Here is an 11,740-nt window from a genome sequence, read left to right on the forward strand (position 1 = left end):
TAATTCCAACAATATGACATTCTGGAAGAGACAAAACTATGGAGACAGTAAAAAGATGAGTGCTTGCCAGGGGCTAGGGAGAAGGAGGATTTTTAGGGCAATGAAACTTCTCTGTGTGATACTATAATGATGGATACATTTGTTCAAACTCATAGAATTTACAACACAAAGAGTGAATCCTAATGTAAACTGTGGACTTTGGGTGATAATGATGCGTCAATGCAAGTTCATCATTTGTAACAAATGTACCACTCTGTTGGCAGATGTAGATAATGAGAGAGGCTGTGCATGTGTGGCAACATGTGTCCATGTGTGGTATATGGGATATTGCTGTACCTTCCTCTCAGTTTTGCTGTGAACCTAGAACTAAAAAAATAGCCTTTAAAAAACAAAAAGAAGATGAAGTTAAAAAAAGAAAAAGCTTCACATAAAATTTTGGAGCAGTATATGAGTGAGTCATTCTTATTGTAGGGAGACTATGGAAGAAAAGAAAATGATGATTCCAAAAAAACAGCTTTAGTAATCATCTTGAAGATAAGGTTAGCAGTGTGTTCCTATGCAGAGTACAAAGGCAGTGTATGGCCCTGGGTTGATGTATAGGGCCTAGTAAGGTTCAAATAGAAAGGGTTCAAATGGAAAGTAATTGCTTTGGCTGCTGTGTAAAGTTGTTTCCTCTGCTAAGAGGCAGGGATAACTATGAAGGAATATTTTTCAGGAGTCTACATAGACTGTTAATAGGATTGGAACTTAAAATTTAGCTATGCAGAAAGAAGAATGGGGATTACTTTCAGCAGTGATGGACTTTGATGGCTAGGCTAGGTATAGAATATAAGGCACAGGGAAGAATCAATAGTGGTTCCAAAGTTTACGTCATTGAAATTTCACCCTTTGTAATCATGCATAACCAAAGGCAGAGAGTTGACAGGGCGCCAAGGTATGTGGTTTGGGGCGCAGACAGTGAATAAAGTCAAGTGACTGAAACCGGAGAGAAAAATCAGTTTATCAAGATTTCTAGTGTGAACTGGGAAAACCCTGTATGATTTTTTAAAATTAGGTCTTTGAATTGTTTTATTGATCCTTCACTTTGCTTCCTAGAGTTTTGCCCCTGACATGCATTTGTTTAACTCTCTCTGAGTTGCTTGATGGATATTATTTGTGGTATTATATAAATGGGTTTCCTTATTTATGATGTTTTTGAAACTTTTTAGTGGTCAGACTTAGTTTTAAATAAAATCATTGTATAGAACCAACTCTTCCACTTTAGAAGAGTAGTGTAAGGCCGTGGTTCTTAGCCCTTGCTGCACATTAGAGTCATATTGGGGAGTTTTCAAAAACATACAGATGCCTGGGCCTCACTCCAAAGAGTTTGATTTTGATTTGAGGAATTGCCTGAGAAGGCCAGCAAAGACTGGAATCAGGTCAGAAAACTTGACTTTGCCAGAATGCTGAGAGTGGATATGAAATCTTTTTCCAGGGGTGGAATCATAATCAACAGTCTGACAGGGACAAGCTTCTATGTTTGCCAATTTACTAATTTACAATGAGTGATATGCCAAGTGAATGTTAATGCTAGAGCTGGCAGACCCTCCTTTGCTCTCCTTGTGGGGTAGGTCATACAAAGCTAAATTGTAATCAGAAAGTCACACGGAGAGCCTAAACATCAAAGAAATTTGTATCTGTGTTGCTTTTCTATAGGGGCCAAAATACTCATCCTTTTGTCCAGCCTACTGGACTGTACTTAGGTGGTCATTGCATTTCTCTGAGCATCGTGTTGTGTTCACTTTCCCTTTACCTTGCCAGCAGTAGATCTAATTATTCTTTTTTAATATTTGCCAGTCTGATGTGTATAAAATGAAAGCTCATTGCTAGTTTAATGTGCATTTTTTGGGCACTACAAAGTTTGAGTATTTTTTTTGTTTGTTGTCTTTTCAGATTGGTTCTTATGTGAATTGCCTAATTATAATGTGCCAATTTTTCTCTATTGTGTTGTCTTTTTCTTCTTATTTTGTAAGAGCTCTTTGAATGTTTTATATTTTCTGTCATCTGAATTATATTTTTTTCAAGCTTTGTCCTTTCTTGTTTATGATATCATCTGCCTTATAAATAGTTTAAATTTTTATTCGGTTGAATGCATTCATCTTTTTCATAATTTTGAGCTTTATGTCTTGGCTGAGGTCTCTTTTCCCCTGGATTATACATGTTGACTCTGAATTTTTTTTCTCAGACTTTTGAAAATTAACTCTTAACTTCGTGTCCATCTGGAGATTAGTTTCTGAATATATTTTACTTATTTTTCCCCAGATGAATAGCCAGATATTTTAATATTATTACTAAATAAATCATCCTCCTCCCTTGGATTTTGCCTCTGTTGAATTCTTATTCTGGGACTTTTGCGGGATTCTTTAATCTTTTACATTAATCTGATTTATCTACATTTAAGTTCACTGAGTTGATTACTTATATTATGTTATGATATAGTCATATGTTTTGATATGATGTTTTGATTATAGTTATAATCTGTTTTGATTATAGTTGTATTATCTTCTGATTTAGAAAATATTCTTTGTATTTTTTTAAAATGATTTTTTTTTAGCTTTTCCTCCAAGTATACTTTAAGATGATTTTAGCCAATACAACCTGAACAAAATAGTATTGAAATCTTAATTGGAATTGTACTAATTAATAAAATAATTTGTGAGAATTGACATTATAACAGCGCTTCCATCTACAAATATATCTTTCCATTTGCTCAGATCTTTTTTTATGACCTTTAAGAAGTTCTTGTAATTTCGTCCATGTAAGTCCTATACTTTTGTTATTAAATTTATCCTCACCTATTTTATATTTGTAAATAGATTTTTATCCGTTTTCATTGCTAGGTAGTTATTGCTAGTTAATATAGAAAGTTTCATGTCTTTTTTTTTAATATTTATAACAATGATTTCATTTTCTTCTATCACATTTACTTATATTATCCCATAACCTCCAGGATGGTGCTGAATAATAAGGCAAGAATCAGTATCTTTGTTTAGTTTCTGTTTCCATTGAAATAGGTTCGGTGTTTTGAAATCTGTAATGGTATTCGCTGCTGGTATTTGGTAAATATTTTATTTTCTTTGTCTCTGGCTGCTGGATACCAGCAGATGTGCAGTTGTATTTCCTTGTCTGCTAATTGAGTGTGGGCCAAACAGCTAGAGTATTTTCAAGTGTAACCACAAGAGTGCTGGAAGGGAAAGCAGTCTCAGCCTCTGTGAGCCTCTTTTAACGACCAGTTAGGATGTTAGGAGGAAGCCCCTTTGCTCTTTGTCTTCTTACATCATCTCAGCCTGAAGCAGAGAGGACTCAGCCCACCTATTTAGATTTTACTCAACTTCTTTGAGGTCAAAGAAGATGGCTACATATCCATATGCAGTTATTTCCCTGTCCCAGGCCCTGAGTCTAGGCATGCCTCCTGGATGAAGTTCTGTAGGATTCTCTTGTTCAGATGTTCACTTCAGGGCTTTCCTGTGCTGGTCCCAGGCTCACGTTTGGCTAGAGGAGGAAGGTTTGCCACAGTAGGTGGTTTTTAATGGGCAGCAAATATTTTTATTGGCAGAGGAGCAGAGAACAAAAGTGAAAACATCTTTCTTGTTGCTTCTGATACAGATCCATGGTTGAGTTATAACTCAACTTGTTCATTTTCTATCAAAAGCTTAGGGAGATTAAATAATGTGACCAAGATTATAATCACACTAAGTAGCCAAGTCAAGTCTAGGGCCCTTGTCTTCTGACTCCTAAGTTCATGCATGTTTTAAAAAGTACCACATTATTTCTAGATTTTTAGAAGAGTTTCTTAGTTAAGCTTCTGAAGGTTCAAGAGTACAAGAAAATATTAACCTCAGTGAGACTCTAGCTGAGTGAATAATGGATTGTTTAGATGATAGGTCATTTTTCTTGAGTTTTATAATAAGTGATATTTCTGTAGTAGATTTCAAGTAAAAAACATTGGAGATGTGCCAAAAATGTCATAGGACTTCTATGTTTAGAAATTGTTTTTAATAGGAACAGTTTAGACTTGGATAAATAAACATTTTAAGAACAGCTGTCCAAAGAACAAGAGAAAGTCTTAGTTTTTCTGTCCATTGAAATTCAACCAAAAGTAAAAAAAGTTGCACTGAATAGTGGGGGAAAATGATTTCATTCACACAGAATAGAAACTTAAAAAGTAGTTAGGAATAGAATGAATGAGAATTAGATAGATCTCCTATGAAGGAAAATGTCCATTTTTCTTTGAGTATGCTAAAGAAGACACATTAATAAGGATATGCCAGGTTTTAGACAAGAAGTCTTGATTAAGACATCAGTTTTCTTATAATTAATTTGTGAAGCTATGCATAAGCTTAGACGTATAAGTGAGTGGCATTAGCTGAGAAAGTACTGAAGATGATGACTAAAAAGGGGTATTTGTGCCAACAGACAATAAAACCTATTGTAAAGCTACAATAATTAAAAGTATGAGGGGGCTGGCCCAGTGGTGCAGTGGTTAAGTTCGCATATGTTCTGTTTTGGTGGCCCGGGGCTCGCCAGTGCGGATCCCGTGTATGGACCTAGCACCGCTTGTCAAGCCATGCTGTGGCAGGCATCCCATGTATAAAGTAGAGGAAGATGGGCACGGATGTTAGCTCAGGGCCAGTCTTCCTCAGCAAAAAGAGGAGGATTGGTGACAGATGTTAACTCAGGGCTAATCTTCCTCAAAAAGAAAAAATTTTTTTTAAATTGAGAAAAAAAGTATGCTACTGACACAAAACAGAGTGTTAATGAGCAGAATAGAAAGCCCAGAAAGCATATTTGAGTATGGATTCAGTTTATGATGGTGAATAAAATCAGTGACAGAATTTCAGTAAAGGAACTGAGAAGAATTGATTAAATATTGGGAAGAAAAATAAAATAACATCTTTATTGCATACCACCCAAATAAATTCCAGTTGGATGACAGATTTAAATGGAATAAATAAAATGAACTAAAAAAGAGGTACAATATTGGTAAATATAAATCTAATCAAAGTGGGGAAGCCTTTTCTTTTTAAGCCCATTTTATGTAAATGAATTTGAAGATGAAACCAAAGTATTTGATTTGGGAAATAGTTATTCTAAGCAAATAGTGTGTTAGTAATCTAGACCTTTAAAGGAGAAAACAGGATATATCAAAATCTGGCGATTCTGAAGGAAATAAAGCCTCTGATCTGAAAGTTCTTAGAGACTCAGGACCTGAGTTCACATTCCCCTCTCATGTGACAAGGGACTTTAATTAGGAGTCAATTTCCTCATTATCACTGGATGATAACTGGAAGTGGAGTTTTGGGTCTAGTTCCTGGCAGGAATTTTACCAGCTAGTTGTTAAAACCATTGGTGGCTTGAAATCAGTCACGATGAGCGATGAGCGACTTTTCACAATGGAAATTGGCAAATGCCACAAATCAGGACTTTTCTTTTTTTGAAAGAGCCACATGCCAGCATCTCACTTCAAATAAGAATAGGTTTGTTAGGATAAAATGAGATAATATGCAAAATGCTTTAATAAAGTATTAGTGTTTCATTTTCATCCGAAATAAACAGTGTCTGGTGTGAATGTCCTTCATTCATGAAGGAATTTTGAGGCATATCTTGCCTTATAGCAAACTGTTTGTGCACTGAGTCATCAAATGGTGCTTTCGTATTGTATCTCTCAACACCCACAACATGCACATTCCTTATGTTTTCTTTTTTCCTCGTCAGCTATGGTTGGTTTCAAATGTCCAGTCTTCCTCTGGCTTGTTGGTTGAAAGGTACACCAATCCACCTGGCCTCCCAGAAGTGGAAATTTGCTATTATTCCCTAATCCTGATTTTGTTCTTTCTTTGTGCTTTCAATGTATCTACCATATAATCTGATTTTATTTTTGACTTTTTATCTGTAATGGACTTATAAACCGTTTCCTTTCTCTGAGTGATCCAAGGATGTTATTGTTTTATGCTTGAGCGTGAGCTGTTGTTTATTTTCACTCTTCCCAGGCATCTTTGGTGCTGGCTGACAGGGCTAAAATAGGCTTTTCTCTCTTTCTTTTCTTTTTGTGTTTTTAAAATTAAAAGACCTTATTTTTTAGAGCCGTTGCAAGTTTTCAAAAAAATTTGAGCAGAGAGTAGAGAGTGGCCTTGCCTGCCCCCAGTTTCTCCTATTTTAACATTTTACCTTAGTGTGGTACATTTGTTATAATTGATGAACCTGCGTTGACACATCCTAGTCACCCAAAGTCCATAATTTATGTTAGTATTCACCCCTTATGTTGTACATTCCATGGATTTTGACAAATATAGTGACATGTGTCCATCATTTCAGGACCATACATAATAGTTTATGGCCTTAAAATTTCCTTTGCTCCCCTTTTCATCCTTCCCTTTCTTTCTCTCCCCAACCTGAACTCCTGGCAACCACTGATCCATAGTTTTATTTTTCCATAATGTCATATAATTGGAATCCTATAGTATGCAACCTTTTCATAGTTCTTCTTTCACTCAGTAATATGCATTTAAGTTTCTGCCACTTCTTTTAATGGCGTGATAATTCATTTCTTTTTTATTGCTGAGTAATATTCCACTGTCTGGATATACCACAGTTTATTTATCCACTCACCTATTGAAGGACATCTTGATTGGATCCAAGTTTTGGCAATTATGAATAAAGCTGCTATTAACATCTATGTTCAGGTTTTTGTGTGGACATGTTTTCAACTCCTTTGGTTAAATGCCAAGGAGTCCAATGCTGAATCATATGATAAGAATATGTTTGGTTTTGTAAGAAACTTTCAAACTGTCTTCCAAAGTGGCTGTACCATTCTGCATTCCAGGGATGAATGCAAGGTTCTGTTGTTCCATATCTTCTCCAGCATTTGGTGTTGTCAGTGTTCTGGGTTTTACCTATTGTAATAAGTGTATTACAGTGTTATCTCATTGTTTTGTTTTGTTTTGTTTCGGGGAAGATTAGCCCTGAGCTAACATCTGCCAATCTTCCTCTTTTTTTTTTTTTTTCTGAGGAAGACTGGCCCTGAGCTAACATCTGTGCCCATCCTCCTCTACTTTATATGTGGGATGTCCACCACAGCATGGCTTGCCAAGCGGTGCCATGTCCGCACCTGGGATCCGAACCGGTGAACCCCAGGGCCGCTGAAGCAGAACGTGCACACTTAACCGCTGTGCCACTGGGCCGGCCCCTCATTGTTGTTTTAATTTGCAATTCCCTGAAGACATATGATATGGAGTATCTTTTCATATGCTTATTTATTATCTGTATGTCTTTTTTGGTGAGGGTCCAATTCAGATCTTTTGCCTGTTTTTTAATTGGATTGTTTGTCTTCCTATTGTTGAGTTTTAAGAATTCTTTATGTATTTTGGATACCAGTCCTTTATCAGATATGTGTTTTGCAAAGGTTTTTCTCCCAATCTGTATCTTCTCTTTTCATTTTCTTAAAGGTGTCTTTTGCAGAGCTGAAGTTATTAATTTTAATGAAGTTCAATTTATCAATTTTTCTTTCATGGGTTGTGCTTTGGTGTTGTATCCAAAAAGTCATCACTAAACCCAAGAACTCCTAGATTATCTCCTAACTTATATTCTGGGAGCTTTATAGTTTTGTGTTTTATATTTAGATCTATGATTCTTTTTGAGTTAATTTTTGTGAAAGTTGTAGGGTCTGTGTCTGGATCCTTTTTTTTTTTTTTTTTTGGCCTGTGGATGTCCAGTTTTTCCAGCACCATTTGTTGAAAAGACTATCTTTGTTTCATTGTATTGCTCTTGCTCCTTTGTCAAAGATCAGTTGACTGTATTTATGGGGGTCTATTTCTGGGCTCTCTATTCTGTCCCATTGATCTGTTATTCTTTCACCAATACCACACTGTCTTGATTACAGTAGCTTTATAGTAAGGGAGTGTCGGTCATCCAACTTTGTTCATCTCCTTCAATATGGTGTTGGCTGTTCTGGGTCTTTTGCCTTTCCATATAAACTTTAGAATCAGTTTGTTGATATCCACAAAGTAACTTGCTGGCATAGGCTTCTTTTTTAAACTAAGAATTTTGCTTTTGCTTTTTTAATTCAGAGGCATTTTTGACTTCTGTTCTTGTTCCAAGGTCATTTGCCTTACACCTTTTCTTTCTTAGGTGGTCATCAAAATCTTACTGTTAGCCAGTATAAGTAATAATTATTATACTAGTGAGCAAGCGTATGGTACTTTGTTACACGTCTGCGTTATATAAATCTGTGCATAAATATATGCATGTAATATGCATGTATATATATATATATATATAAGTTTGTGGCTATAAAGTACTAATTTTTCTCCCTAAAGACCTGTCCTGGGGGATGAGAGGCTTCAGACAGCTTTCCCACACTGCAGTGGGGTGTCTTTAAAGTATATATACCTGTCCCTACCCATCCCTGTCTAAAGCACCCGAATTATTGAGAATCATTGTGTATTTTGAGGAATGTCACTATTTAGAGTGTAGCACATAAGATAATAGTAGAGGCAGAAAAGAGAGGCTGCGAACTGCTGCTGGAAAGTAATGAAACCAAACATGCATCACTTTAGGGGTTTTATGTCTCTTCTTACTTGTCTCTTCTCCTTGACTGAATTTAAATTTCTCAGGGTATAGGAGTCCTGTGAGCGTGAACAAGATAATAATTGTTTCATTAAATATGCTAAATACAATGCTATATATAGAGTAAACCATCTAAAAATACCATATTTACTTTTATTCGTACTTTAAGAGAAAGCCTAGATGTGCTAGCTTTTAATTCCTGTATTTTAATTATTCAGTTAGAGTTTAGTAGATTTATATTCCAAGGATATATAATATGACATTGGGTTTTTACAATTTGTAATTCAATGGCTGAATGTTCTTAAGAACGTTCAGAGTGTTGTCAGTGTTCTTCAGAATTACACTCTAAAATATGTATTATGTCTTTATTCTCTCATAAGCTTGCATAAATTTTTCAGAATTTTATAATAGCATGTAAGGAAATATTACTCTTTAACGTTATAAAATATTTAACTCAAGCAGTCAAGTGACGTCAAGTTAATCTAGTTATGTGGAAACTAGCCTTCTCACCCTGCTTGGACTGATCATTCCTTTTTCTTAACTTTAGCATAATATGAGAAAAATTCACATACCTTCACCAAGGTTGAACATTATGGCGAAATACAAGATTGAGGGGGGAACCATTTAATAGGTGAACAGTGTTGCCTAATTTTTACTTGCTTTTAAAATATTAGTGAGGTTAAATGTTATTTTCATGTTTATTGGCCTCTTCTGTTTTATTCTTTGTAACTTGTCTGTTCATGGCTTTTATCCAGTTTTCAGTTTGGGGGCCTGGGTCTTTTTCTAATTGATGTCATTAGAGTTTTGTGCATGGAGATAAAAGCGATGAACTCTATGTTTATTCCAGGCTGAAGATATTTTTTCCTGCCTTTTAATTTTATTTTGGTTTTATATACATACTGTCTTATGATCTCTTTTCACTTAATTCTATATGTTGTTTCAGCTGTCTTTTATAGTATTCTATTTTTTAGATTATAAAAATAATTTATTTTACTAATCCCATGTTACCAACATTAGGTGGTTTTGTGACCTGAAATTTCAATCATTGGATCTGTTCAGTGTTGCTTTTTAGTATTAATAAATTCAACAAGCATTTATTAAACACTTATTAAGAAAGACAGTTGCAGTAGATTATTTTATTTGATCAAAAACATTTGCTTTTCATAAAAATTGGATTTTTTTAAACTTGAAATATTTTTATTTTGGAAGACAATCCAGATGTTTGGAAGATAAATAATGATTTTCCTAAAACTTTTGGCTTTATTGGCAAATTTCTTAAAATATGCACTTATTATACCTAGGAATATTTATGTTTATGCTTTTTAGGAAGTAGAAGAAAGTAAAGGCAAGTTATTTGAGAAATCATTTTAACTAAATAAAGCTTTGTTTTTCTTTGTGAAGAGACTATTCAAAGACTAAAATGTCATTTAAGAAGTTTGTACCTTGTCATAGTCTAGAATTTAGTACCTAGGTCTATTATAAGGTTTCTTGTAGTTACATTTATTGTAAAGTTAAAGCCAAAGAAACTTTGTAACTCTCTTATGATCTTATGAATCTTAATTAAGGCTTGCAAATCTTAACTAGTGGACAATGTATGTTTTGTATCTAGTACCGTAAGTCAGAATGTTGAAAATGTCTTATTCTCATTTTTATTTTTAAAATCTAAATTAAAATTCTGGAAACTGAGTATCTTTTTCACTATTTTATAATTCTCTAAAGTTATCCAACATAATATGGGTATGAAATATAGAGTATCGTAATGATCCAAAATAATTTTTTAAAATTTAAGATCTCCTTTTTCCACCATGCCATTTGTTAACAGATTCTCTGCTTTATAATACACAGTGTTGGATCATGAATCAGTAAACAAACAAGTCATTGTTTAAAATAAATAGTGTGCACTGTGTTCAAAGGACTGTGAATTTTTGTTTTGATTTGTTCTTATTATATAATTTTAGTTCTAGAATACAATACATATTGTATTTTAATTTAATACAAAGGTATTTATTTTAGGTACAATATTAACAATTTGTAATATTCTTTAGGTTATTTTTATAAATGTATATGTCTTGACATACTGTGTTTGGTAGAGTGGATTTTTATAGTTGACAAACAATTCCTTATGAGTTTGGAGTGTATACATGTAGGATATGACCTATAGTGATACATACACATACATATAGACAGAAATTCAGTGTTTGAGAATTGAGTTCTGCTTCCCTTTTCAAGGAGGGGATTACTTATAAGACAGCATATGAAAGGACAATATCTGGAGATCAAGTTGAGGTAGAGGAGTACCATCTTGCAGATTCTCCATGGGTATTCTAGGCCAAAGGGATGACATAAGCTGAAGTTAGAGAATGGAAGGGTCTGAATTATGCAGCAGGCTGGAAGATCATGGTGACTGGATAAACTCGATAGAAAGCCAGGTAGGCTGCCCAGGCAGTCAACAGAACAGAGCAGGTGAAGATCAACAGCATGCAGTGGTGTGTGCTCTCTTTATGCCACATCTGGTGCAACATAGTGTTTGCCAAGCACCATGACATCCCTATCTGAGTAAAGGGCACCACTATCCTTTGAGCGATTCAAATAAAAATCTGTGAGTCATCATTAATTCCTTTCCTTCTCTTTGATATCCAACCCACTGACGTGATAAATCTCAAATCCTTTTCCTTTCCTCCTGTGCCATTGCCATCGTCTTAGCCCAGGCTCTGATCATCTCACTTGGATTTCTGTAATGGCTTTCCTGATTCTTCATTTGCCCTCTTCCAATCCATTCTCCAGGGGAGCCAGAGAGATCTTTTAAGGAGAAGCCAGATCCTATCCCTCTCCAAGTTAATACTTCCGACTGAATGTTAATTGCCTTTAGAGTTAAATCTAATTTCCCTACAAAGTTCTAAAACTTTGATCCCTGACTAATGATTCTGACCTCATCTCACATTTCCCTCCACCCCTGCTTGCTCTCTTGAGCTCCAGCCACACTGGTGCTTTCTGTTCTTGGTGCTTTGCCTTGCTGTCTCTTTTTCATCATCTAGATCTGAGTTCAAATGTGGCTTCTTCAGTGGGACCTTTCCTGAGCATGCTTTCTAAAGTAGTATTTCAGTCCCCTAACCAATCCCTGTTTCGTTTATTCACA

The 11,740-nt window shown here is 35.0% G+C and overlaps 1 protein-coding gene across 15 annotated transcripts in view; it reads left to right on the forward strand.

Moving 5' to 3' along the window:
• Window positions 1-11,740, forward strand: part of FRYL (FRY like transcription coactivator) — a 245,305-nt gene that overhangs the window by 94,189 nt on the left and 139,376 nt on the right. The window lies entirely within an intron of this gene.

This window comes from Equus caballus, chromosome 3 (assembly GCF_041296265.1).
Source record: "Equus caballus isolate H_3958 breed thoroughbred chromosome 3, TB-T2T, whole genome shotgun sequence".
NCBI classification, from domain to species: domain Eukaryota; kingdom Metazoa; phylum Chordata; class Mammalia; order Perissodactyla; family Equidae; genus Equus; species Equus caballus.